The 27,606-nt window shown below is 34.2% G+C and overlaps 1 protein-coding gene across 1 annotated transcript in view; it reads left to right on the forward strand.

The window, feature by feature from the left end:
• Positions 1–336: 336 nt before the first annotated feature.
• EYS (EGF-like photoreceptor maintenance factor) overlaps positions 337–27,606 on the forward strand; it is a 240,792-nt gene continuing 213,522 nt past the window's right edge. The window contains exon 1 of the mRNA XM_037034345.1: positions 337–483. The gene's annotated coding sequence lies outside the window, so the exon portion shown is untranslated. The remainder of the gene's footprint in view (positions 484–27,606) is intronic.

Consider the following 27,606-nt stretch of genomic DNA (forward strand, 5'->3'; position numbering starts at 1 on the left):
CGATTCCCAGTTAGGGCATATGCCTGGGCTGCAGGCCAGGTTCCCAGTAGGGGACACGTGAGAGTGAATCACACATTGATAATTTCTCTCCCACTCTTTCTCATTCCCTTCCTCTCTCTCTCTCTAAAAAAAAAGAGATACAATCCTGTTTATTTTAAAACATTAATATATTTTAATAAAGGCTCTATTAATTATGCCTTCATGACCCTTTAAAAGAGTAGCACTTACTTTTGCTATTTGGATTGTCTCCTACAAATGCACTTTATTGCTCCTCTTCCTAAAGAAATTTTGTGTCTAATCATAGAAAATGTTTTTCCATCTTATGTTACAGCTGACTCAGCTCATCATCTTTGGACAGAGTGTGCTGCTCAGTTCTGTGTCCCAAAGGCCCCACAAAGCAGATCCATCCTGTGTATCTTCCCCGAGATATTGAGTGCCACGTCAGTCACTTTGTTTGACCTACTACATGGGAGTTCCTGGCAGGTCTGTATCTATTACTCTTGTCTATCATCCATAGCTACAGCACAGGGCCTAGGAAAATAGATGAGATCTAAGAGATGAGAGCAAGAGATGCATATCTCTTGAGAATCAAAAAAGTAAATGTATTCTAAGATTGAGAGCAAGACAAGATTATCTTTTGGCACCACCTTAATTAAATTTAATATTTACTTGATATTCTATTTAGAACAGTAAGGAAAATGTTAAAATAAAAGGTGTAGCATTGAAAAATAAAAATGTAAAATTATTTTTATCTGTGCCTGAAATAATTGTGTACTTTAGAAATCATGGAAAGTCTAGAAAGCAACTTAGATGTAGTAAATAAAATTAACAAAGTCATGAACTCCAAAATTAATGTACAAAATATATTTTATTTCAATGTTGGCAGTAAACCATTAGAAAATGAAATATAAAATGTCATTTACAGTAGCATTAAATATAAACTTGACATTTTAGAGTTATTAAAATATTTCAAAGTATATCGGTGTGATAGTTTTATTACTAACTGCGTTTGTTCCTCATTACTATAACAAATACTGATATTAGGTTTATTAATTTTGTTTATTCAAACTATTAATTTTACTTGGTTTCATCTATGAGGCCAAATAACATTAAAGTAGGATGCAAAAAAATATCTATTTACATCAGTATCAGGAAACAAAATGCAGAATAAACTTGCCAAGTCCTCTCTACTGAGAACTATATAATACTGTTTAGAGAAAATAAGGAAAACTGAAACTAATATGAATGTATACCATATGTGTAAATCGGGACACTCAAATTCTATAGATAATTCTCTCCATTGATCTATGTGGCATCCTAACCTTTTTCCAAGACATTGGTGTTTTTAGACAATAATTGATAAACTAATTCTAAATTGTTTGAGAATAATAATAATAGAGGGGAGAGGGGAGAGAATCATAGGGGAAAAGGGGATGGACTCACATGAACAAGTATAAAGGACACATGGACAATAACTAAGGTGGGGGGCGGAGATGGGAGGGAGATGGGGAGCACTGGGGGGCAGGGCTGGGAATATAAGACAGAAAACTGTACTTGAACAAGAATTAAATAAAATAAAATAAAAAGTAGAAAAAAGAGACATAATAATAATGATAAGCCTTATACTATATAGTTTCAAAATTATACAAGTTGTCAATTAATTTTTGACTGTTTAAAGGTGTATTGTGATTTTGTTAATTTAACATTTGTTAAATAAAGCCCTGGAGTATCTGATGGTGAGACACAGTGCATCACAAGACCACATAGGAATTGAAACAAAGAAGTGTATTACTTACAGGCCCTGGAGTATGTACCAGGCATGCCCCAAGGAATCACAAGGGGAAGTCAACACAGGGTACAGGTAGAGTGCACGCAGCAGGACCTTAGGGCCTACTGGTGAAGTGCTTTGGGGTTCCCAGGCAAAGGCCAGATTGGTCAACTGAAACTCCCAAAAGAGTGTTTTTTTTACAATTCATGGAAATCTTATCTAAGGGATGCACAAGTGGAAAGCCCTGAGATGTTGGGGAAACTTCTGTCACATTTACCTGTGATTTTTACCCGTCCTTTCAGGGAGTCATATCAGGAACTTAACATTTACCTGTGATTTTGTGGACTGCTGTCTAGAACATGTGATTGTGGATGGAGCTAGTGTGCCAGTTCAAGACCCCATATGCATCTTGGGTACACAAATGGATGCTGAGGCAGTAATATTATGGAGTAGTTTTGCTAAACTTTCTACAAGGGGATATGACACACACACATACACACTTGTATACATTGTTTTTGTTCCCTCATCAAGTTTTATTTTTTTAAGAAATTCACTTTAAAATATATTTTATTTATTTACTTTTTGCAGAGGAGAAGGGAGGGAGAAAAAGAAGGAGAGGGACATCAAATAAGTGGTTACCTCTTGTGCACTCTCTACTACAGACCTGGCCCACAACCCAGGCATGTAGCATGAATGGGAGTCGAACCAGCGACCCTTTGGTTTACAAGCAAGTGCTCGGTCCACTGAGCCACACCAGCCAGGGCTTGTCCACTTTCTTTTTTCTACTGTGACCTTTCTTGTTATAATTTAGAAATTTTATTTCTTAATACATTTTATATTTTTATAATAATGAAATATTTTTAAAATATGACATCAAGATCATAAACTTCAATATCTCTTATTTAATACAAAATAAAAATATTTTTCCAAAAATATACTTGCAGAAATTATTTTGGAGTTGGTTACCTAGATATAATATTAGATAGATATAATGTTAGATAGTTATAATGTTACCTAGATATAAAAATTCCTATTATCTCTTGTTCATCTTGATATCAATTTTCCTAAAATGCATATTTGATTTAATAAGACTTTTCTAAAATTACATACAGAGCAGGCAACGAAATGATCTGATAAGCAGCTATTCACCAAACCACTTCAAATCCTAAATCTGAAGGATCAATATCAAAACTTGATGAAAGGCCAGTTTGCTGAGGGAATATCCCATGTATTAATATGTGTTGAACTCCACTTAGTTCAAATATGCAAAATCAGTTTTTCTATATATCATGCTAATTAACAAACAGCTATTTAACAGAACTAAATATATCTAAAACATTTGTAATAACTGCCTTTGAATTATGGTTTTGATTTGCTTTTAAAAAGCCTTCAAAGCAACTCTGGATTTTGTATTCTCAATTACAGCACTGCCATATGATGTAGAGTAACTCTCTCTCTCTCTCTCTCTCTCTCCTATCTCTCTCTGTCTCTCTCTGTCTCTCCCCAACACACACACACACACACACACACACACACACAGAGTCACTGTCCAATTGAGTTATAGACAGTCTAGCTATCACTCTGATAAGCACTGTTTCCAAAGATTCATAGGGCATCTTCCCTGACCTTTGGTAAACCACACTAGGAAGGAAAACAATACAATTTCAGAGTTAGTTGTTATTCTCTATTAGTGAGTGTTGTTTTATGTAATTTTTTTTCTGGACCATCTAGACAAATCCTAGTAAATCCACACTATTTGCTAATTCCCAGCTTGCTAATTTTATTTGTTAGAATGTATTTGTAATCCCAAAGCAATATTTGCAGTGCTTTCATGGTCAATTGCAGAAATAAGCAGAGCAACAAAACATGTGAGGCATCTTATGTGCATGTTCCCAGCTGAAGCTGAGCAAGGTGAAGTGACTATCTGAATTCCTGCTTCAGGAATTATACAGAGAGGACCAGAGGAGATGGCAGTTCAGGGTAGTGTTAGAAGCTCTGGTTCTGAGGCCAGCAGGAAAGGGATTGAATCTGTCTTAGCACCTGTTAGTGGGCAGTCTCAGGCAAGTCACTTAGTACTTCTTTTTTCTCTCTTTTTCTAAATTAAGATATTATAATCTGTCAAAATAAGTTGTTTTCAGGACTTACAATCTATTTATGTGCATGAGTGTGTGTATGTTCCTTAAGGGCAATTTTCAGGTTTACTAATTTAGCATTTTTTGATAGTTTTATAGAAAACAACTGTTGAGAATAATGAGAATAAACTGCATGTATAATTGGATTTTTAAAAATATATTCTCCATGAATAAATTTCTTTTAAAATATGAACAAACAAGTAAAAAGTACAGCCAAAAAAATCTTCAATTACTTTCTATTAAACTAATAAAGGCAATCAGATTAAAAGAAAGTGACTTTTTCCCCCTGTGGTTGTTTCAAGCAGCAATATAAAAAATAATATGGAAGGAAAGAAAACAAAAACAAAACTTTCCTCTATCTTACTTGAGACTTCACTTTCCAACTCCCACTTCTAGATATGTTAAAGGAAAGTGTCCATCTCTGTTTATCTTCCAAGTTAATGGCTGCAACTTGTTGACAGCTTTAACAGGCTCATTTAGAAGAACATGACTCCATTGCTCTGTGACATTATCAGCAGGAGTTCTCACCCCAGTTCAAGCAATCTATAAACCCAGCATGAGAGATCATGATGAAATCAGATGTGAAACTCATACAATGGGCGTAATTGGTAGCAGGTCTGCATTGTTCATGAATTTTGAGGGGAAAAGAGGCACAGCAGTTAATCACAGCATGATAACTTCAAAATGATTTGCTGATGAGTTCCCAAAAAAGGCCCTAGTAAATCATTGAGGAGTATGAAAAAACTATTTGCTAAGCATAATTTAGCATGTTTTCTACATAGGTAATTTGTAAAATATGTGCCAGTTTATTGTTATTCTTAAGAGTGGTCTAGATTCAGCTTATTCATTGCATATTTAATTAATTAGTAGGGAAATTTTTTAATAATGTCAACTGTGTATGCAGAGTTAAAGAGCAAAATTTACTTTCTTTCATCCGTTTTATATTTTCTCTAGAGGAAAACAACTTTTTTTCTGAGAGTCTAAAACATACCATACATTGAAATTGAAATAACATTTGACCCTTAGAATATTTGAATCTACTGTATTTTCAGACCATAAGATGCACCTAGGTTTCAGAGGAGAAAAATAGAAAAAAAAATTTGAAGCAAAAAATGTGGTAAAATATTTAATAACATAACATAATATTCCACCAATGTAAATGTAACTCAACAGCAGCACTAACAACAGTTATTACTGACTTGAAGCTTTAAGGACAGAAACTACCCTAAGGACTCCTCGTCACTACTGTCCATATTTATGAAGCTCAGTTCCCCAGAATCACTAGTATTACTGCCTTCACTCTGTTCATAGAGGATGTCATCGTCAGAGCCATCTACAACATTGCCAATGCCACATTTTTTGAAGGACCTTACAATGGTTCCGTTCTTAACTGACTGCCATGAGGTTTTCACCCACTCACAAACTGGGCTAATCGTGGGCCTCCTCCTTCGTCCCGTTGGTGTCGGATCAGGGTCTCCAGCAGCCACCCATTCGTTCCACTCTTCTCTCCTGGAAACTTTAAATGGCTTGTTGATGGAAACGCCCAGGGGTTGCAACTGGCTGCAAGCCCCCCAGGAGTTACGGCCAGATGGGTTTTCTCTTCTTTAAATCTCTTTTTTGTGTGGCTTCAGTGATATGTGCCCTAAACTGGAGAAGCACTAATAGAGCGGGTTTTTTCAGGAGCCCTCCAGGACGTTTGGACCACACGTTTTCTATCCACATCTTCATGCCATTTTCGTCCATCTATCATTTGTCACGAACATGAACAATAACTCCTCTTAGGATTGCCTCTTTTGGCATGTTTTTTTTCCCCTTGAAAATCAGCATTGGTGGCAGTTTAGTGCCATCTGCCCAGCAGGAAAGTACAACCGTGTAATGGGTTTGATCATGCCCTGAGGTTTTCACAGTTATGGTTTTGCAACGGTTATGGTTTCACATCAACAGTCTTGTTTGATGGAACATCAAAGGTTAATGTGACTTCGTCCATGTTCCTAATCTGGCTTATTTCAAATCCATTTTTCTTTTTTGCATCCAGTGCAAATTTTAGAAAAGACACAATCTTGGATTCATATTCTATAGACAGTTTTTGTGCAGTCCCAGTTTTGGTGCACATAGCAAGGCCACATCTCTTCATAAATCTGTGGCACCACAGTGGTGACCCAGCGAAGTCCTTAATGCCTTTCTCTGCAGCAAGACATTTTTGGCTTCATATATGATCATTTTTGTAGATGTTGAAAAGCCATTGTTCCTGTGACCTGTAATCCACTCTTTCATATTCACTTCTAACTGTGGCCATTTTGCAGCATGACCAAGAAAGCATTGGTCTGTTTTGTCCGTGTTTTGCCATTGATCCTCCTGTTTCCTCCATTCCCATATCCTTTTTTTTGGTTGGAGGTGACCCAGAGTGTCTCTCCGCTGCTCTGTTCCCATTCTTTGATGTACTTCACGGCCTCCAAGTTAAAAGGGAGTTTATATGAAATCCTTTTCTTCTTTGACATCTTTCCACAATTACAGTAAATTCTGCAGGAGATTACGGTATGCTATCATATCTTTCTACAACCAAGTATAGTACTGACAGAATTACCAGCACTGTGTCCCTCATAGTTATGGGGGCGCTGTAGCTGAGAACATCAGTGGATGATGCCCTGTTATGGGGGAATCTGCTGCTGACACTGTTATGGGGGAATCTGCTGCTGGAGGGCCATGGGTTGCGCAACACTCTTATATGGGGACAGCAGTGTGGCGTGACCAGTGTGGCTCTGCCGCTGTTGCCAAATTACAGCTCCCATCATTCCAACCTGTCCAAGCATGATGGGAGTTGTAATTTTGCAACAGCTGCAGGGCCACATTGACAGGTGACCCTGCAGTGGAATTTTTCTATGTTAATGTTAATAGGGGACACACCAGTCACGTGATGGAGGCACATACCAGAGCCACAGGCTTTCCTCTCCTAATGTGTCTGCACCACCTCTACCCTCCTCCCTAGCACTAGAGTATGCCTCAGTGGGTCTCCACTCCTGCCTCCCTTGCTTTACACCCTCTGGGACACCCCCTTCTCCCAGCCCAGGGGCCACAGCATCACCCCACTCTGGCTGCCCCAAGCTTCCTGAAGCGGCGACCCTGCTCCTGTCTCCCGTGACCCCACTCTGCCACTGCTCCCCTGGCCCACTGTGCCAGGTGAGCTGTATTTGGACTATAAGATGCACCCACCTTTTCCCCCCAAATGTGGGGAAAAGTGTGTCTTATAGTACGAGAAATATGGTATGCTCCATTCCTGACTCCTTTTGCCTCTTCCAAACTCTCTTGTCCTCCCATATGTTTTTAGAAATTCTTAGCATTCATTTGTTTCTAATTTTCAAATTCATTATTCTTTCTTTATAAATCTATTGCTTGATTTTTTCAAGAGAAAGAATTAGATAGAGAAAGATAAACATTGATTTGTTGTTCTACTTATTTATGCATTCATTAGTTGCTTCTTGAACGTACCTTGATCAGGGATCAAACCCCCAACCTTGTTTATCAGGAAAATGCTCCACCTAACTGAGCTACCCTGCCAGGTGCTCAACTCAGTATTCTTAAAATGAGTCACAAAAAAAATCTTACTTAAACTTAAGAAGTATGATCAACAATTAGAAAAGTCCATCTGAGATATATAACATTTTCCCTCAACCTATTTTTTCCTAAGAAAACATAAGTAAATGAACCATTTGTAAAACAAAAGCTGCTTGGAAGATACAAGTATATCATGCTTTGTTGCTGTTTTCTATTTTATACAAAATATAATTTTCAAAAAATTGAAACATTAACTAAAGAGTTCATTCAACTCATTAATTAATGAGGTCATCAGATAGGTATTTACAAGATCATTAAAAAAAACAACAGAAATTTACAAAAAATACTTCTAAAGACTATTAACAAAGATGGCTAGGTTAGTAAGAAACTGGTCAAAGCACTGAAGAACATTAAGCCCTTTTGTGTATACTCTGGTTTCTCTTCAGATCGCGTAAATCCTTTGCCTTTTTAACCCTTTTGTGGTATCTTTTTATACCCAATATAATATATTTTATTTGGTCCCAAATGCAACTTCAGTGAGCTGAAAACTCACTGATATTTTCTGTGAAAATATCAAAATCAAACAAAAATACACTTCATAGAAGCTTAAGTAAGAGATTGTTTGGGAACTGATAAGGAATAATTCAGCAGCATTTTGGAAAATATGCAGCTATCTTCTGACCTTAATTAAAACAGTGCATAATATTTATGTACCGTTTTCATATTAACTATAATGTTTAGATGGGATATTGGCTAAACCATATACTATGTTTAAGAAGTATTTATTTAAAATTTAAAATATTTCTATTTCTATTTTATTTTATTAAATTTTCCAATCAAATACATACAATGGCTGAATGCATTTTTTAAAAATATTTTATTTATTTATTTTTAGAGAAGAGATGGGAAGGAGAAAGCAGGAGAGAAAGATCAATGTGTGGTTGCCTCTCATGTGTCCCCTACTGGGGACCTGGCCTGCAACCCAGGAATGTACCCTGACTGGGAACCAAACCAATGATCCTTTGCTTCACAGGCCCGTGCTCAATTCACTGGGCTATACCAGCCAGGCTAAATGTATTTTTTTTTAAAGAGATGGAGCCCTAGCTGATGTGGCTCAGTGGATTGAGTGCTGGCCTGTAAATCAGAGGGTCGCTGGTCGATTCCCAGTCAGGGCACATGTCTGGGTTGTGGGCCAAGTCCCCAGTAGGGGGCACGTAAAAGGCAACTACACATTGATGTTTCTCTCCCCGTCTTTATCCCTTCCCTTCTGTATAAAAATAAATACATAAAATATTTTTTAATTTCATTTAAAAATAAATGAAAATAAGTAAAAAGATGAAAACTCTAGATATATTATGTGGTTTCTCTTACTTTGTAGATGATAAAAATTAATCCCTAATAGCTAAAGTAGTTTTTAAAATATTCTTCTCTTTTTGCTTTGCATAGTTTGAATTTCATTCAAGATTTTAATTATTATGTATTGAGCAAATTTCCATATTCCTTATATACAGTGTTATTATGGACACTAATTTAAAAATACAGTTTTCTTTAAGGAAATAATAATTAACATTTGAAGATGGTCTTAATTTGTTAGTTATTTCAAAAAGAGATATTTTAATTTATGAGGTATTGTTGAAGTTGAGTAATTTTCTACAAGAAATAAATTTTGAGTCACACATGAAAGTTTTTATGAATATTTTAATCATTAAATTTAATAAAAAGTGACATATAACATAATTTTGAAATACTTATTTTATATATCTTATATTTAACTTTACATCTAGTGAATGAATTCCTAAATACTAATTGGATATTCTATTGATTTTCTGAAATACAATGTCTATTCCAAATGAGATTACTACAATATTATTTTGATCCAATTGTGTTCATTGTTAAATTAGTAAAAAATGAAATTGCTATTATCTTTTTCACTGAATCTTAGGCAGTATTTTGCTACGAAAGGAGTGTGGACTGTAGCAGAAAGCTAAAGATATAAATTTAAGTCTCTCTCAACAGCTGGGACTTGATATGAAAATGTTTGGACAGTTAACTCAAAATCTCCAGGCCATAATTTATCTACCAGTAAAATGAAGAAGGTGAATCAAAGGGTAAATCCTTCTAGAACTAACATTGTAAGAATCTGATGTGTTGCTGAAATACTAGTACTACACGCTTCATTTGCTTAGAATTTACTCAGGCAAAAAAAAACAGCTGTATCATTTTATTAAAGTTGATGAAGCATCAATGATCAGCATCAGCTTCAAACCACCCACAGATATTAAATTGCTTTGGCAATCTTAGCCAATTAATATCACATTTTTTCACAAAATTAAGTATTTAAACTGTACTTCATGCAGAGAACTCTTAAAATCACAACACATTTTATTTTTAATACTGCCAAAGGAAACTTCTACAGCTGACTATAGAAATAAGAATTACTTCAACATAGTATTTATTCCCTCTCGTTTAGCTCAGGTGAATTATGTCTAAGCAATGTTTGCTAAGGGAACTCAGTCTCTTGAAATTTAAAATAAAATAGTTTCAAACTTCAACTCACACATGTTGAGAAATTAAACACCCCAACCAAATATTTCTAGATAGTCTTTGCTATGGGGATAAAATCTTGCTAATATTTTATTTCCTCAGTTATTTAACTCTTTACATTCATTAAAAATTATAGACAATGGTATGGAATATATTATAATAAGTTACAGGTGACAACCAAATACTTGTATATTAATCCTTCATTTTCAAAGTCTTTGTCTATGACCCTCAATGGGTCATTTTTACACTGCTACAAGATTTTACTGTTCAGCTGACATACTTATTTGACATTTTCTCTTCTGCTAGTTTGCATTTACATCTCTTGTTCAATTCTGATGTTCACTGAGAACATTTTGCTAAGACAATATTTTTTTTTAAATTATCTATTGAGCAAAGATAGCTTATTCAGAGGAAAGACAGTGGTCAGATAGTATATTAATAATTATTTTGTCTCCATTAAGTGTGCATGCTATAAATGTATAGAATTATTCTTTGTATATTTTCTGGAAAAAATTAATGTGGTGTAGGAAAGAATAGAAAGAAAAATTACAGTGAAAAAATTAAGAGAAAAACTAGGGTGATGTAAACTTTTTGTGTTAACAGTACTCTATTTTGCTTGGTTATGTTACTAAATAATTTGAAAAATTACTTTTTTATGAGAAGGTATCAAATATATACACAAAATTCTGTTTACTAACACTGAGTAAGTCATATTTACATATGCATCAGCACTTTCAAGATTACAAAAGCATGTGTTTTAATAGATTTAATATAGAATTAGAGTATTAGTCTTTAATTGTTTTTGCATTTCTAACCAACAAAAACATCTTGTAAAACTATATCTCCATGAAGTTTCAAATGCCATCTAGGATTTTTTATTTTAAATATTTTAAAGGTACATAATTTCCAAATATTGTAATATTGACACTTTAATGTAAAACTTGTATTACTTCTTGAAAATATCAGAACATAGCCCTTTAATGCTCAACACATTCCATTTAGAAAAATAAAGCAGATATGAACAGGATGCAGCTGGAAGGCAACATCTGGACTAAAAAGTATATGATAGGAGCATGAACTCAGTGACAAATGAAACAAGAAAGAGCACACACTGTAGAGTGTTTAATAATAGACTATCAGCCCTGGCTGGGTTCCTCAGATGGTTGGAGCATCATCCCATACACCAATATGGCTGTGGGTTCGATTCCTGGTCAGGGTCCTTATGGGAGGCAACCGATAGATATTTCTCTCTCTGTCTCTGTCTCTTTCTCTCTCTCTCCCTTTCTTTCCTCCCTTCTCCCCTTTCCTCTCTCTCTAAAATAAATAATAAAATTAGCATCAGGTGAGGATTAAAATAATAATAATAATAATAATAATAATAAACTGATAGATGGGATTGTGAGAGAGAATAAAATGGTGAATAAAGAAATCTTCAGCATTGAAAGTTTATTAGTGCCCTGGCTAGTGTAGCTCAAGATTGAGCGTGGGCCTGTGAACCAGAGGATTGAGGTTCAATTCCCGGTCAGGGCACACTCCATACATGAAAATGTCCAATAGATTATTCTAAATGATCTCTGCCTATGGATGACATCTAAGCTGACTGTTGACCTCAACTTCCCTGTAGAAAATTCCATGCTAACGGGAACAAAATGCGATCAGTGATCTTAAGAGAAAAATAACATTGATACTCTATGCTTTTCTCAAACATATTTGATTAATATTATGTGCATGACTAAGAGTCACTCTAGATACAAAATAACTTCTAATTTGAGAATATTTATGAATTATTTAAGGTAGCAACCATTAAAATAAAATGGTTAAAAAAGTTAAAATAAAATAAAATGGAGCAGTTTTTTTAAGGTGAAAACAAAAAAAAAAAAATAAATAAAAAAGACCACTGCCTTTTTAAAGAAGAATCTTCAGGCTGAATACTAGTGCTTTTTAGTTCTGGATGTACTTTATAATCCACTTAAAGCCTATAGAAATAAAACAAGAATGGATGAAATCAAAGTAGCATAGCCTTAAATGATTCATATCAAAACAAGCTAAGGAATATCTGATAAAAGTATAGATATTTTGGATAGTCATGGTTTTAGTAATATGGTATTTTGAATATGGAAATTTATAATGTTCAAGAGTCTAATATTACTAAGATGTTTTTTCAAAAATAGCTATTATATATTGCAACATGAAAGTTTTCTCAATTAAAAAAAATGTTTTCCTTAGAAGAATTAAGCTTGGACAAGTTATTCAATGTTCCTCAAGATTCTTCATTTGCAGAATAGGAATAATAATGGATCTTGTTTGATTAAAATAAGACATCTCATGTACTATCACAAAAAGAGGACTGACACGTTAAAAGTTCAAAACTCTCACATAGACACATGCAGACATGCACACAGATAAAATCAGTAACACTCCTCTCCTCATGAAATAGTGAAAATAGTAGGTAGAATTTAAGAGACCCAGTATTCTAGGTTGGTACCAATAAAGTGAAATGACAATTTTTAGAAAGATTTCATTTGTATTGTAGGCATACGAATTGTGGAACATTCATAAAAATATGTGCAGAAAGGCAATTGAGTGAAAGCTAGAAGAGCATTGTTCAATAGAAGTATAATGTGTATCTTCCCTGGCTGATGTTGTTCAATGGATTGAGTTCCAGCCTGCAAACCAAAGGATCGCTGGTTCAGTTCTCAGGCAGGGCAAATGCCCGGGTTGCGGTCCAGGTCCCCAGTAGGGGTGTGTGACTGGCAACCACATGCTGATATTTTTCCCTCTCTTTTTCCCTTACTTCCTCTTTAAAAATAAATTAATAAAATATTTTTAAAAAGAAATATACTGTATTTCTAATATTCATCAGAAATGCAAGACGTGTATGCAATTTTAAAATTTCCAATACAGAGAAAAGTGAAAACAAATAAGTAAATTAATATTAAACATGTATTTTATTCTGTCAAATTTTTTTATTCCGTTACTAATGGGATGTTTTGCATTGTTCTTTATTTTTTAATGCCTTCAAAATTCTATATAATATTAACATTTAACATATTTCAATCAGAACAGTGCTCAGTAGCCACATATGGGTCATTATGTATTGCACACCTCAGATTTGAAAGTGACCTTGATTCATAACAACTAATTATAAAGATATAAAATAGTTGTTAGTTTTTAAAAGCTTATAAGACAATAACATGGCATTAATGTTTTTAGATTGGATAAAGATGTTTTAAACAACTTTTGTGGATAATCACAACTTCACACATTAATTACTTTAAATTACAATGTAGATGCTTTTAATAAAATTCCATGTAGTTTTTAAAATTTTTTAAGTTTGATTGAATTTATTAGAGTGATATTGGTTAATAAAATTATATAGGTTTCAGGTGTATAATTTTCTAATACATATGTGTCTATGGCATTGTGTGTTCAATACCCAAAGTCTCCTTCCATCAAAATAAACAAAATATAAAGAGTCTCAAGGTATTTTTATCTGAAGTAAAATTTAATTATATAATAATGTCTTTTTTGAATACATTATATATGATAATAGGAAATCTATTGCTAAATGATATAAATTAATATATTACAAAATAATTTTATAAAATAAAGAGACAAATAAAACATTTAAGCAATAATAGGCCTGGTGAGTCAGGAGAAGATATAAAACCTTAGGTGGTAAATTTATTTCTGAATACATCTTCCGGAATGTTATTTGGCAATTTATGAATCTATTAAAGTGGAATTGCTAGTGATGGTGTGTGAAATAAATTCAGTTTATCCCATAAAGAAAAACGAATTAATTTATTGCATGGTCATTTTAAGTGTACCATAAAGATAATGAAAACATAAATTTTACTATTCAGTTAGAAATCATTTTTATTACTTTTGATAGATAGGGACTATAAGCAACAAATTCTATTGTCTAATGACTATCTTGTGCCACCACTCTGAAATTTGCTTTGTACAAGTCTTTGGAATATAATTACACTAAATGTATTTTGAATTTAATCTTTTTTGCAAAATTACAAAACCAAACCAGTAGTTGTAGAACAAAGCAGAAATTCAAAGCCACATTGTAATGCACGAACGTGCAAATTGGAGAGCTTTAATGTGAACTGATGCTGAGAGATCAGGGCTGACACCAGTCAAAACTAAAACATTTCCAAGATTGACTGTGGTATTCTGTATGAGTTGACTTTAATATCCTATGTTCCTTCCTGACTAGACTTTGCTTTTCATATTTAGCCTTTTACAATTTTATAAAACAGGAATTAGTCACTTAATACTCACTTGATAATCTTTCAGGTAGGGCATTGCTATGTAAACAAACCAAGGACGTCATCTATTCAACAAATCAGTAGTAGATCAGGTACTCAGATAAGTGCCAAAGAGAAAGTGTTGATTAGGGCTGAGAGGACAAATCGAGTATGGTAATTACTAAGGAAGGCAAAGGTAGGCAAATATGGCATTGAGTGAAAAAGCTGTTAAAGCTGAAAGAGAGGGATCATGCAGGAAAAGCATTTACCCAGACAAGATGAGTTAGAGAAGGATCTCTAATGGAAATTGTATCCTCTTGATTGACTATAGGTAGACTAAGAAATAAAGAAGGGAGTTGAGAGCATGGATGTTTGGGAGGTTATTGAATTGTATATTCAAAGATATAATGCTAAAGACACAGTAAAAGAATTCCTAGGTAGGTGATGAAGATGTTACTGAATAACCTATGGATAACATATCACTGGAAAACCCTTGTGGAGAAGAGAAGGGTACCTTTATGTTCACACATTTTCCAAATATTTTATGTATTTTGATTAATTTATATTGGTATTTAATAATAATTTATTTTGCATAAAGTAAATGTAAAAAGTTGTTAAAATTTTTAAGGTTATCAGGTTTTTTCAAAATAGAGAATATCATCTATGTTAATTCATTAACAGAAATAAAAAACTATACACAATTTCACATAACTTTCTCATAAATGCTAACTATGTTATTTTAGAGAGATTTTTATTAACTAATTTTCTTTAAATGTTTTAAGCAAGATTTCTAAAATGTGAATCTAAATAATGAATGTAATTGGTAAATTTGTAGTCAAATGGACAATAGCAAAAAATAAAAATGTAAAGTATTTGTTTTTATTAACATGATTTTACTCAATAGTTCTGTATCATTCTAAGATATAAATCATTGAATTCTCACTCTAGACAAAAGTACTAACATGAACCTAGTCCAAGTTCTTGTTTTAAATAGCTCCTATTAATCATTTTGCTTTCACGTTTCACAGTTTTAAAGTTTTTCTTCATAGAGAAAAATAGCATGACTTATATCCCATGGAAAGAACCTCATAGTGATACATTTCCCTGATCTTTTATTGTCTATGGTGACATTTTTAAATTGTTTTTGATTACTGAATCTCTTTCATGCTACTATACACTTTTCCAGATTCATTTATTTAATATACGAGGTCTGTCTGGAAAAACTTCAGCTATTGTTAATATAGGGGGAACAGTTTGCTTTATATCAGTGCAACCTACTAGCCAAAGAGAGTGGAATGTGCACGTGTAAACAATGACAACTTCATTGTATTACTCAGCGTGGGCAGTAAATGCTGATGAGTGAGCATGTGCACTGTATGGCTGTCACATTCAAAATAACAGCAAGTAGAACAATGAATCTGCATCAAATTTTGTATTAAGCTTGAACATGCCTCCGCAGAAACTGTTTAGATGATTCGGAAGGCCACAGCTATGGGCAACAGGTGATTGGCAGCTTCATCAAGACAATGTTCCTAGTCATGCATCATATCTGGTGCAGAGATTTTTGGCAAAACCTCAAATCACCCAGGTGACTCAGCCACCCTATAGTCCAGATTTGGCTCCCTGTCACTTCTGGCTTTTCCCAAAACTAAAATCACCTTTGAAAGGGAAGAGATGTCAAGCTGTCGATGAGATTCAGGAAAATATGACAGGGCAGCCTGTGGCAACTGGGAGACTGCGTGAGGTCCCAGGTGTCTACTTTGAAGGGGACTGAGGTATCATTGTCCTATGTACAATGTTTCTTGTATCATCAATAAATGTCCCTATTTTTAATATTACATAGCTAAATATCTTCTGGGCAGACCTTGTATATGCCTCTCTTGTGCTTTAATATAGTGACTAACAACTTGCTATTTTCTAGAAAAAAATAACACATTGAAAAGAGCAACCTTGGCTCTATAAAGGTGTGCTGTGTCAAATAGAAAACCGTCTACTTCTCCCAGCCATGGTGGAAGTGAGGCCATAGCAGAGATAGTCTTAGCTTCAGACAGGGAGTGAAAATGGCAGTGAGAGCAATGAATCAAACTTTCACTCATTATCCAGAGGGAGAGGGAGAGGATATGACTTACTGACAGATGCTAGTTGGCAGAGCATGTAAGACTTTTTCTTTTTTTAATTTAATTCTTTCATGGCTTAATATGTGGACTTTGCTTTGGAAATTGAATAATGCCTTATATTTTATGGTGGTGCTTATATAAGTGGTTTATTTATGAGAGCAGGTAGAGTACATATCAGAAATTTTCTTCTTCAAATTCATTTAATTCTATTTTACTTTGCAGAATGTCAGTTTATAATGTATGTTTTCTAATATAATAGTTGTGCCTCATAGATAACTTTGGCCCAAGTTATTTTTAAAGTTTCATGTACATGAAACTATGAAAAACTATTAAAACTTTTAAATGTGAGATTTCATGTAAGCGATCCAATTAATTTGATAAATTTCTTTCTTGTTGCCTCATTGAGGCAAAAATAGCTAACATGATATTTTAACAACTGTAATCTTTACATATTTTATTATGCTAGTAAAAGTACATTTTTTCAAAAATCTTTTTATACAATAACTAAAAAACTGATAATCAGGCAAATTATTAATAATGTTTGCAAGTTGTATGGAAAAACAAATGTTTTATTAAAATGTATTATGGAGGTTGCTTGGGCATTGAATTAATTTTACCTAAGACATGATAAGAAATACATTACGCTTTACTGGAAAACATAAATTAGAAAAGAGACAACTGACGTACAGTAGTTTAAAGAAAGTACAAGATATTAGGGAGAAACAGTTTGCCTCTAAGCATTAAATTCAAGCTCTTGTAGCTAGTATATATGCCTGGTGGTTAATATGAACTAGGTATACTTATACATTAAAATTTAATATTTGGTTATTAATTAAATTTTTAATCAAATCATTAAATTAAAGTCATCTTATAGAATTTAATGAAATTTATCTCCAAATTAAAATAATATTTAAAATATTAAAAGTTAGTTTAAATAAACTTTAAGACTTAAATGTCAAAGAAATCTATATTAATATTTTAAATAGAATGAAGAGAGAGAGGAAGGGAAAGAATTTTTATAAATTGTGTGTTTAATTTTTTTGTTAGAAGCCATTCTGAGATATATATATAAGAATATATATATTTATATATATATATGACTAAATATTAGTCAGAGTTAGGTTCAGTCAAAAATATCCCTTTATCTACCATCAACCATCCTATCACACCACCCACTCATCCCATTCACCTACACACAGTTTTTCTAGCCTTGCTTGCTTCTTTTAAAAAATGAAAGCCTTTTTTTTCTGCCTACCTTAGAGAAATTTATAGATCTCATGGTTAGAGAATTCTCCCTAATACAAGAGTCTCATTCCTCCTACTACAAAGTCCTATCTCCCTTATTGCATTAGCTTTTTTAAATAAAGTACCTCCTTACCTAAGCAGGATATTTTTATTTGAAAATATTATTACATATGATTTTTAATATTCATTTACTATTTAATTTTGTTTCTGCATCATTTTGAGGTACTCTTCTGTATTTGAGGTATATTACAAGACTGTAATGAATCCTCCTTTCTTATTGGTTCAATGTTATCCTTTTACTGTTTTCTTTTTTATTTCAGTGAAACTACCCTTTTTTAAAAAAAAAATCTCAGTAGGAAGTGAAAGAACATCTTCCAGATGGGATTGTAAAAACCAAGCTAACAAATTGTATGTAAGAACCTATACTAACACCTCCTAGGTGTTATTAGGAGTTAGGGGTTTTGGGAGGAAATGAGAGGCGGCAGGAAGTTAGAATAGTGAGTCCGAAGCTTCAAAAATACATTTGAAAGCAATAAATAGCAGTAAGAACTTCCCAGAAGTAAAATTGTATTTCCTTTTTTTAAAAAATCTTCATTGTAGCCCTGGCTGGTGTAGCTCAGTGGATTGAGCGCGGGCCTGCGAACCAGAGAATTGTGGTTCGATTCCCAGTCAGGGCACATGCCTGGGTTGCAGACTGGTTCCCTGCAGGCCAACTCCCAGCAGGGGATGCACGAAAGGCAACCATACATTGATGTTTCTCTCCCTCTCCTTCCCCCCTAAAGATAAATAAATAAATAAAATTAAAAAAAACATTTAAAAAATCTTCATTGTATTTTTTCAATTATCATTTAGTCCCTTTATACTCCCTTCTGATAGCAATGCCCACACTGTTGGCCATGCCCATGAATCCTTTTCCCTTTTTGCTCCATCCCTTCTCCCTCAAACTCCCACCCACTAGCAGCTACTCTCCATCTATGAGTATGTCCCCATATACCTTGTTAATTTAGTGTCTTCATTAGATTCCATATACGAGTGAAATTATATGGTGTTTGCTTTTCTCTGACTGGCTTCTTTCACTTAGCATAATGTTCTCCAGGTCTATCCATACTATCACAATGGACACATCAAACTGAAATATTTTTGCACAGCAAAGGAAATCATCAACAAAATAAAAAAACAACCCAAGGAATGGAAGAACGTATTTGCTGATATATCCGATAAGGGGTTAATAACCAAAATGTAGAAAGAACTTACAAGACTCAACACCAAAAAACAAAAAACCCAATTAAAAAATGGGCAAAGGACATGAATAGGCACTCCTCCAAAGAGGGCATACAAACGGTCAATCGACATATGAAAAGATGCTTAATGTCACTAACCATCAGAAATATTCAAATTAAAACTATGAAATATCATCTCATACCTGTCAGAATGGCTAACATCAATAAATCAGCAGACAACAAGTGCTGGTGAGGATGTGGAGAAAGGAGAACATTTTTGCACTGTTGGTGGAAGTGCAGATTGATGCAGGTACTGTGGAAAGTAGTAAAAAGATGCCTCCAAAAATTAAAAATGGATCTTCCTTTTGACCCAGCCATCCCACATCTGGGAATATATCCAAAACATATTTGCCAATGATAACTCAGACAAGGGTTTAATGTCTAAAATATACAGAGAACTTACATGACTCCACTTTAAGAACACAGCAAACCAATTAAAAAGTGGACGAAGGACTTGAACAGACACTTCTCCAAGGAGGACATACAGAGGATCCAGAGACACATGAAAAGATGCTCAATATCGCTAGCTTTCAGAGAAACACAAATTAAAACCACAATGAGATACCACTTTGCACCAGTCAGAATGACCGTCATAAACAAAGCAACAAACAGTAAGTGTTGGAGAGGTTGTGGGAAAAAAGAGACCCTAGTTCATTGTTGATGGGATTGCAGACTGGTACAACCACTATGGAAAACAGAATGGAATCTTCTAAGAAAACTAAAAATGAATCTGCCTTTTGACCCAGTAATTCCACTGAAGGATTATATCCTAAGAACCCCAAAACACCAGTCCAAAAGAACTTCTGCACTCCAATGTTCATAGCAGCACAATTTGCAATAGCCAAGTTTAGGAAGCAACCTAGGTGCTCATCATTAAATGACTGGATCCAAAAACTATGGTACATTTACACAATGGAATTCTGTACAGCAGAAAGAAAGAGGAGCTCCTACCCTTTGAGACAGCATGGATGGAACTGGAAAGCATTATGCTGAGTGAAATAAGTCAGGTGGTGGAAGACAAATACCATATGATCTCACATTTGACAAAAAAGCTAAACAACAAAATGAACAAGCAAGCAAAATATAACCAAAGACACTGAAATACAGAACAGACTGACAGTGACCAGAGGGGAGGGGAGGGGATTTCAGGGGAAAAGGGGAAGGGTTTACAGGAACTAGTATAAGGGATACATGGACAAAAACTAAGGAGGGTGGAAATGGGAGGGAGGTGGGGATGGTTGGGGAGGTGGGCTGGGATGGGAGTAAAAGACAGAAAACTGTACTTGAACAACAATTAAATAAATTATTTTTTAAAAAAGAACCCCAAACTGCTTTGTTCATTGCAGCATTATTTATAATCACCAACATATGGAAGCAGCCCAAATGTCCATCAGTAAATGATTGCATAAAACTATATGGGACATTTATACAATGGAATACTACTTGGCCATTAAAAAAGAAGAAAATTATACCTCTGTATTTCTTTCTTATACACTGAACTGTTTGTCTTCATGAAGCACCTCAGTGAAGTCTGATTAAGACAAATGATGCTGTTTGTGTGGTAGTGAGTTGGAGGAAAGGCATAGAAGGAGAGTGCAACCTCCTCTTATTCACTTTACCAGGACCTAAGTTAAAACTTCAGACTAATACTGTGAGAGACAGTAAAAATTGAAGGGCTTCCTGACAGTGACTCACAGGAATGGAGGAGATAGAAATCTAAGTGTCTGTTATCATTAAGGGAATTAAAATCTAATAAGGGACACAAATTATGTCTCATGGAAAGTTACTACTACGAAAGTAACTATAGGGGAGAAAAACTGATTTCCCACTAATCTTCAAGCTTCCTTGCCTAACTCCTCTGAGATTAACAAGAAAAAACAAACATAAGTTTAATAGCATATAGACCTCTTGTATACATTGGAGAGACCCAAGAAAACCTAGTGACTCTTCATAATGGCCCAAGTCACCACTTTACCCACTTTGGCTTAAGACAAAATACCATGCTGGGGAAAGGAGGCCAGTTATGTGAGGCTGCCAGGCAAAGCAGAGTAAATAAGAATAAAACTTTTGTGCAGATTTAAATCCTTGTCTTTTCTCTTGATAGGAATTTCCAGAGATTTAGAGTCATCCTTTTCTGCCTGGTAAAAACCATAACAAAATATTTGAAAAACCATAACAAATATAGATTTTCTTATAAATAAAACTCAGTTTTCATAGCTTTTTCAGTCTCTGCTTTTTTTTAAATTAAATAATGAGCTCAAATAATCCTTAGGCCAAAGAGATTTATTTTAGAGCAGTATATTTTGATCTAAACTCTTTCATGACAAAGAGTTTAGACAATCAGAATGCAGTGGCTAACAATTGCTTCTTTACTAATTATTTTAAAGACTTTACCAAAAATTAAAAATTAAAAATGTAGTGATTTTGAATTATTTTGTTGACAGTATTTATATTTTATTCCATTTTATTATAACTACTTAGAATAAGATTAAAATAAAATATTTTCATAAAATAATTTAATAAACATTTTATTGCACATATATATTAGTAGTTTTTTTTCAGTGCCAGAGTATCAAGGACACATAATAGGAATTTTTTGGAAATCTCAGTAGAACTGCAATTAAACCATATTATGCCATTAGATAAATAAAAGATAAGACAATTTAGAAAGCACAGAAATTGCTAGTTATTAACTTTCTTTTTTATATTCTGAATAGAATGATAAAATATAAGTCTACCTTTTTCAAATGTAAGAATAGATGTATTTAATGATTAGTTTAGAGAATTTACTGCTATACATATTATCTAATTGTGTATTCCACCTTAAAGTATCTAACATTATAAATATAACCTTTTTAATTCTTATTTTAAAATATAAAAATACTATTGTATCTACTGTTAAAAACTACAGAATAAAGGCCTGGGTGGTATAGTTCAGTGGATTGAGTGCGGGCCTACGAACCACATGATCGTGGTTCGATTCCCAGTCAGGGCACATGCCTGGGTTGCAGGCCAGTTCCCAGCAGGGGACTCACAAGAAGCAACCATACATTGATATTTCTTTCCTTCTTTCCTTCCCTTCCTCTCTAAGACAAATAAATAAAATCTTTAAAAAAAGAACCCTACAGAATAAAAATATTCAAGGGATTTTCTAACACCACTATACTTTAATCAGAATTTACTGATGAAAGATACTTGTATAAAGAAATGAAATATTCTTTCATCATTGTGGTTTTATACCATAAGTTCCATTTACCTAAATTGAAACTAAATTCTATAAAGTTGTTTCATGTAATTAATTATGTCATTTTTTTCAGTTATTAGTATTGTAAAAATATAATAAAATAAAACAAGTAAAAGTTTTTAAATGATGTATTTCATAATAATAACTACAGAATTCTATAAATTCAGTAGAGTACCTCTTGAAAAAGATATGTACCTACTTTATATTATGATGTTAAGCTGACAGGAAACTACTCAGTGGAAGTTCCCACAATTATGCAATCTGTTCCTTTGTCACCAATCCATTAAAAAATGAAAATGCAATATCTGTCTGATTCCAGGCTCTTAACTCCTCCACCTTTTGTCCAGAATTCTACTTCTGCCAATTTAGACCTGATGATTCAAAGTCTATGTTTTTTCTCATGAATCTCACTTCAGTTTTCTGTAGCTGCTCTACAAGAAAGAATTTTCTAAGTATTAAACCAATCGTGTGCAACTCTTCCTCAGAATCCCTTTGTAGACACAAATACACATAGAGTCCTCCAAAACCAAGCTCGAAAACAAATCCAGGTCTACGACTGAGGAAGGAAGGGCCCTTGATGTTCTGAAGCAGATACTCCTGGACTAACACACCTTATAATTTACTGTGGTCTATGGCTGCTTTTGTTTCACAAAGGAAAAGTTAAGTATCTTCTATAGGCATCTTATTCCCAGGACTGTCTTCATGGGATTGTGACTGATGGGGTCTGTCACTCAGGTTTCCAAGCAAAGATGGCTTGCCTAAAAGCTCAGTTATCTGCAATCACAGTATTAAAATTCTCAAAAAATATATATTTGAATGTATGTTTTGTGAGGAGGTCTTTTGGGAAAATTGACAATATTCTGGGGGCTTGGTGCACAGTGCATGTATGCATCCTGTCTCTCCCCCAAGGAAGGATTCTCTGGACAGGGGCTCCCTGCCAACCTTGAATGCTAGTCCTCTTCCTTGATGGTCCTGTTCTCCAGGGGCTGCCATCTGTCCTCCACCCTGGACACTGACAGGGGTACCTTGGTCAAGAGATCCATGTTCCACCATCCAGAGAGCTTGGTCTTGAGAATAAGAGGTTTAGGCTCAGGCACAGGTCTCGGGAGACTTAGAGAGGAGCAAAGCAGCAACCTTTCTCCCTCAGGCCATCAGCACCACAATGCTTTTGACAAAGGATAGGCAGGGACTTTTCACCTACCCTAGCCTAGTATGGAGCACTTACAGGCTCCAGTTTGAAATCCCTCTTACTGATGGTTGGGGCAGAGAGCCTCTGGGTAGGGGAGATTGATTTCCTCACTTTTAGCAGCAGACCAATATTTGTATTTTACACTGAGACTAATACATTGTACAGCCAGATCTGTTTACCCCCTAAAATTGTCAAAAGTGTTAGGTCTCTCTACTGTACCTTCTGGATCATGAAAAGTGGATCCAGATTCCAGACTTAGCTCTGTCTTCTTAACTTCCATGGCACCATAAAGATATCCTTACTTGCTACTTTCTGTTGTCTTTAAAAAGATTGCTTTTTGCATTTTGGAGATTTTTTTCAGTGTTCTGAAGCAAAAGGTATCTATCATTATGAGAAGTAGAACTCCTTCTACTTTATACTCCTTCAAGTATAAATTTGAGAATTTAACACTGTTCTCTTAAAATCATTAAAGCCATTTTTAACGCCTGATTTTTTAAAAAAATCTAATACTTCACATAAAAGAGATTATTAGTTTGATGATTCAGATGATCTTAAATAATTTTACTTTTAATTGACATTTTCTTTTTAATCTATGTAAACTATTGATACAGTAGGTAATATTTGAAAGCTGCAGACATTCTCATGTATTCAAAATGAAAATATATACAAAGATGATGCTAAATACATATTTTGAAATACTTCAGTTCATTAATCACTTACAGATGCAGTTTATCTGGCAAGTTAATTTATTTAACACCCAGACAGATGTATAGAATCAATGAGGTGGTTAGGTGTCAAATAAATTGGAACTTAGAATCTTTCTCACATGGGTCCAAAATATTTTTAAAGTTAACTTACTCTAAAACTATCATAATTCTAATATATTTTTTCTGTATCTTAGCTAAAGTTGAAAATTAAAACAGTAACAAAAAAAATTGTCAGTTTATATTACATTTATACTCATGAAATATAGGATGGCCAGGATTTCTGAGCCACAGATTACTGACCAGAGGCAAAGTCCTCTCAATAGTAAGATGTTTAAGAAAATGAAGCCACAATATTAAGAAATTATATTAGTAAAATTTCCAATTATTTTATATTTGTTTATTTTAAACAAAGAATTGACAGCCTTGGCCAGTGTAGTTCAGTTGGTTGGAGAATCACCCAGCAAACTAAATGGTCATGGGTTTGATTCCCACTCTCTTTCTTCCTTCCTCTTTCTCTAAAATCAATAAACATGTTCTCAGGTGAGCATCAAAAAAAAAAAAAAAACTAGAAAAACTGGCACTTTGGTATGGGGAATGTAGTAGTATTATATTGAAATTAGAACCTCATTTGAATTTGCATCATACAAGTGATGACAGAGAAAAATCATTGTTTTGAAACTTCTATGTTCACAGCTCTACTGAAATCATTCTGACAAAAAACACTAGAAAATATATAAAATTAATTCGATGGTCATAACTTCCCCAAATTTTATATATACAGACACATACATTATATATATATATACATATATATAATGTATGATATATATATAATCAGGTCAGTCTGAACAGTCAGTACAGAAAGTACTTCAGTGTTACTATTTAGGTTTATCAAGTAGTAATTATTTAAGTTATTAGAATAGAGTTGGAGAAACAAAGTATGTAACACTTTGCACTTTCCCTTAAATTCTTTAAAATCAAGTTAATCTGCTTTTAGTCTTCTTAAAAGATATTAATAAAAACAGAGTATAGAATATAACCAAACCTATTGTTGAAACCAGTTATTCATTTTTTAAATATAGTCCACATATTATTGGTGTTGAAACATATACTCAAGGTTTCACAATGTGATTTTGCACACATTCCATTGTTACATAACTACAGTTTGTGAGAATATCAACATGGATTACTATTTGGCAAAGAGTATTATATATTTTTAAATGAGATATGGTTCAATAGTTGTAAGAACTTGACTCAAATACAAATGCAGTGATATACTTTAAAATACTTTGTAATCTATTAAATCTGAATGAGATGCTAGTTATTATTGGCAGACAGATGACTTTTCTACATCTAGTTGGTTTTATGAAATTATTTTTGCGGCCCTGGCTGGTGTAGCTCAGTGGATTGAGCGCGGGCCTGCGAACGAGAGGATCGCGGTTCGATTCCCAGTCAGGGCACATGCCTGGGTTGTAGTCCAGTTCCCTGCAGGCCAACTCCCAGCAGGGGACGCACAAAAGGCAACCATACATTGATGTTTCTCTCCCTCTCTCCTTCCCCTCTAAAGATAAATAAATAAATAAAATCTTTAAAAAAAAAAAAGAAATTATTTTTGCCTCTTCAACAAATGGTGTTGGGAGAGCTGGACGCTTCTTGCAAAAAAATGATATTTGACCACCAACTTACACCATACGCAAAAATAAATTCAAAGTAGAAAAAATACTTAAATATAATCCATGACACCATGAAAGTTTTGGAGGAGAACACAGGCAGGAAAATCTCAGATACTTCACATAGCAATATTTTCACCAATACATCCCCTAAAGCAAGGGACATAAGGGAAAGAATAAACAGCTATAGCTGGTGTGGCTCAGTGGGTTGAGTGTCAGCCTACAAACTAAAGTGTCGCCAGTTCAATTTCCACTCAGGGTACATGCGTGGGTTGGGGGCCAGGTCCCCAGTGAGGGGCCCGCAAGAGGTAACCACACATTGATGTTTCTCTCTCTCTGTGTTTCCTCCCCTTCTCCTCTCTCTAAACATAAGTAAGTAAAATCTTTAAAAAGGAAGAAGAAAATATTAGCAAAATTAAAAGGTAACCAACTGTATGGGAAAACATATTTGCAGATGATAGCTTGGACATGGGTCTGATCTCTAAAATATATAAAGAACACACAGGACTCCACTCCAGGAAGACAAATAATCCAATTAAAAATTGGGCAAAATACTTGAACAGATGCTTCTGTAAGGAGGACATACAGAGGGCCCAAGACATATGAAAGGATGCTCAGCATCGCTAACCATCAGAGAGATACAACCACAGTGAGATAGCACTTCACACTGGTCAGAATAGCCATCATATACAAATAAAAAAACAAGTGCTGACAAGGCTGGGGAGAAAAGGGAACCCTAGTGCACTGTTGGTGGGAATGCAGACTGGTATAGCCACTATGGAAAACAGTATGGAATTTCCTCAGAAAACTAGAGATGGAACTGCCTTTGACCTGGCAATTCCACTGCTGGGATTATCCCTTAAGAATCCCAAAACACCAATTCAAAAGAACCTATGCACCCCAATGTTCATAGCAGCACAATTTACAATAGCCAAATGCTGGAAGCAGCCTAAATGACCATCAGTAAATGAGTGGATCAAAAACTCTCATTTACACAATGGAATACTACACAGCAGAAAGAAAGAAGGAGGTCCTACCCTTTTTAACAGCATGGATGGAACTGGAGAGGGTTATGCTTAGTGAAATAAACCAGATAGTGGAAGACAAATACCATATGATTTCACCTGTAAGTGGAACCTAATCAACAAAACAAACAAGTAAGCAAAACATAATCAGAGGCATTAAAATAAAGAACAAACTGACAGCAACCAGAATGGAGAGGGTAGGGGATAATGGGGGAAAGAAGGGGAAGAGTCATCAAGGAACATGTATAAAGGACCCATGGACAAAGCCAGTGGGGGTAGTATTGAGTAGTGGAGGTGGGATTGGGGAAATGAGGACAACTGTAGCTGAACAATAAGAAAAAAAACACCACCTTTACAGAAACAAAAATAATGTTTGTAATTTATTTATGACTGATTGAGAATAAAGAAGTGTCTGGACAAATCAGATAGTTGAAAGTGATTTTAGAATTCACAACTAATCAAAACAACTAAAGGTAGTCAAATATGTCTATATTCAGAATAGCATTAAATATCTGTAAGTTTGTAGTATAATTTCTAGTACATAAATGCATTTTTATCAAGAATATTTATATCAAAAAATATATTAGATATATTATTGATTTGATTTATGTAAATTCTGTCCCAGCTTTCCAACCATGTTTGTCTTTCAGATTTTATATTCTACCAGCCTGATAGTTTATTAGAATATGTAGGTCCTACCTATCTAGGTTCCAGGGACATTGCATTTCATCCTCCACAACAGTGAACCCTTGGCTAATACCTTGTGATTTTTCATGCTCTGTAAGTACTCATCAAAGGGATCTCTTGGGTATACTTTTTCATTGTGAGAAAGGAGATTATATATTTAGTTGATGAAGTGTCGTTGGCCTACAAC

This window comes from Sturnira hondurensis, unplaced genomic scaffold (genome assembly GCF_014824575.4).
Source record: "Sturnira hondurensis isolate 20B ecotype Veracruz unplaced genomic scaffold, ASM1482457v3 Scaffold0022136, whole genome shotgun sequence".
Classification (NCBI taxonomy): Eukaryota; Metazoa; Chordata; class Mammalia; order Chiroptera; family Phyllostomidae; genus Sturnira; species Sturnira hondurensis.